We start from the raw sequence: 3,126 nt of genomic DNA, 5'->3' as shown, positions 1-3,126 counted from the left end.
TCCTGGTTCTGAACGGTGCTGTCCCCGGGGCCCTGACTGAGGTCCCTGCCCCGCCCACCCCTAGCCCCGCCCCGCCCCGCCCCTAGCCCCGCCTCTGCCCTGTGGTGCCTGGCTCCCAATGGCACCTGTTCTGCCAGACCTTTCAGGGATTTACCCTGGCCTGTCTCCTGTCGCCCCCAAACCAACCAGCCTCCATCTGGTCCTCTCCATCAGTTCTCCCCCACCTAGCCATCCTGTCACACACCTGATGCCAGGAACCAGATTCCTGGGATAACATACTTGGGCTTTGGAAAAGGCCAGGCTAGGAACCTTTTTATTTGCTATTTAGAAAGCCTACCACTCTGAGAACACGGGCCTCTAGGGTTTATGGTTTCACTGCATCTCTGAGAGCACTGCAGACATTTGAGCTCCGTGTTTTCAATGACCCTCTCACCCAATGATTGGAGCTGCACCTGGTGAACTTTAATCAGGAAAACAGCAGCATCTGACACTTCTTGGGCGCTTGCTATATACCAGGCGTTGCTTCAACCTCTTTACATAAATTGCTTAATTCTGGCAAAGTTTTGCAGGTGCTTTCTTCCTTCCATCTTACAGTTGCAGAAAGTGAGACAGAGGATAGGCACTAAATATGTGGTGAGTAAATGAACTCATCCGTCTGCAACACATCTAAAGGACTCCTTGTATTTGTAACTGTTTTGAAGATTAAGAAGCATTACCTCAAAGCTCCTAGCCCTGAGGCTAGTCCTTAAAAGGTGCTTAATGAACTCTGAAGCTGGGTGTCTTAGTCCTTCTCCTTTTTGGCTTGCTTAGTGAGAGCCTTTCTCTGAAGCCCCAAGACAGTGTAGGACCCCAAGTTCCAACCTTCCATGTCACCTTTGTGTGCCTACCTGTGTCTCACCTTATGTGAGATACTCAAAACATGAAACATAGTTCTGGGATAGTATAGCACACACTCAGGTACTTAACATACATAGACAGCCTGCTGAATATCTTGTTTTTAAAGGAAATAAAATAAGACAGCATTGAAGCCTCTTTTCTATCTTCCAAAGTTCAGAGGAAGACACCAGCCAGAGCTGAGGATTTAGTCTTCCACTCCACATTTTCCTTTTTCACTACAGTTGTTATGCACTCATGCAGTGTTTCTAATGTTTATGTAAATCCTCTTTTAAAAAGAATTATCCTAAAACTGATTTTTTTCCTTCGTATTAGTATTTGAGATCTATCTGGGTTGATACATGTGGTTTCTTCCATTCACTGTAACAGCTATGACGTAGTCTACCACTACACCATTCTTTTAATTGGTGTAAAGTTGTCATATAACTTTATGTTATTTTCAGACTTAACACAATGATTCACCTGAGCAAAGTGATCACACAAGGCATCTAGTTAACAACCAATACTATGCATAGTTACAAAAGTTTTTCTGGTGATGAGCAGTTTTAAGATCAACTCTCTTAGCGACTTTAAACTATGCAGTACGCTATTATTAGGTTAGTCACTGTGTTGTAGGTTATATCCTCATGCCTTGCTTATTTCATAACTGGAAGTTTTTACCTTGACCACTTGCATCCATTTGGCCCAACCCCTACCCACCACCTTTGGTAACCACCAGTCTGTTCTTTGTGTCTTTGAGCTCCAAATTACTTTTTGATTTTGTTTTGTTTTGTTTTTTTTAGATTGCACTATAAGTGAAATCATTAAATACTTGTCTTTCTCTGAATTATTTCACTTAGTAGAATGCCTCTGAAGTCCATTCACACTGTTGCAAATGGCAAGAGGCTCACTTGGAGCACCAGTGATGGACTTCTGGGGGTTCACAGAGGCACAACCCCACTAAAGGATTTATAAGGATCCTGTGGTCAGTAGGGAGGAAAGTATATTGTTCTGTGAACCAAGTGAGGAAAAGATCACATGGCTTAGAAAAAAGGTACAGAATTAACCAAAGGCTTCATCTGAAAAACCATAATAGCATTGCAACTACTGTTTAATCTATTATATGCCTAGCACAGTGTCACTTTTTTTAATATATATATTACCCTTATATTTATATGTTTACATACTAATAACTTAACTATAATATATTATAAGATATTTATGTATTTAACATATTTAACCATATATTAAATATGTTACCATGTTACCAGATAGTAACAATGTAACTATATATATATATATATATATACAAAAACATGTGCACATATTTGGTCATTGCAACAATTAAAATGAAGGCTTATCAGATACTTTAAGATAAGTTATGTTGCAGTAACTAACAATCCCAAATCCTAGTGGCTCGCAGCAAAACAGGTTAATTTTCACATCTCATGTTCACCGTGAATCAGCTATGACTCTGCTTCTTGTCTTTGTCTTCTGCGTGTAGGCTGACAGACACTTATATGGGACATCAGTGGTCTCATGGCAGAGAACAAAAAAATATGTTGAACTTTGAGCTGGCTCTTAAGCGCTCAGAAGTGACTCGTGGAACTTTTGTTCTCATTTGACAGGCCAAAGCAAATGACATGGCTATTCCTGTATATATCAGAGTGGTTAGATGTATATATTGGTCCACTGGGAGAAGTATTACAAAGGAAGGCTACAAAGGAGGGACAGGGGATTTTTTAACCCATCTCATAATTCACAGCTGTGTTACATCTTCTATTCTACAGTTCAGGAAATGGTTTCAGGAAAGGAGAGTAGCCCATTTAATTTGCAAGGAGATATAAATAAATGAGAAAACTGGAATTGAAGTCAGGCCAATATAACTCCAAATTCCAGACCCTCATTTCATCTAAATCTCCATGCTGCCCACCCTGAGTCTTTTAATGTTGCTTCATATGGATTAGAGCCCTGTGACATCTTTGGACCCTGGATCTATTTGGCAAACAGAAGCAGCTATTTTGACCCTCACTGTTGTAACAGTCATCAGTGATTCAGTGCCAGCCCCTGAAAGTGACCCTTTTGCATTTGACACTTTATTCTTGCTTTGATTAATTTCTTATTTGTTACAAAAGCAGAGGGAAAGGTTCTTTGATGTAAATAGCAATACAAACAGCCTGCAGTGGATGCACATAAACACAGTGTGACCCAGATACTACAAAGTACCCATCAAGGGACATCAGCCTGTTCTTG

This window comes from Vicugna pacos, chromosome 13 (assembly GCF_048564905.1).
Source record: "Vicugna pacos chromosome 13, VicPac4, whole genome shotgun sequence".
Taxonomy (NCBI): domain Eukaryota; kingdom Metazoa; phylum Chordata; class Mammalia; order Artiodactyla; family Camelidae; genus Vicugna; species Vicugna pacos.
This window is presented reverse-complemented; position numbering follows the sequence as displayed.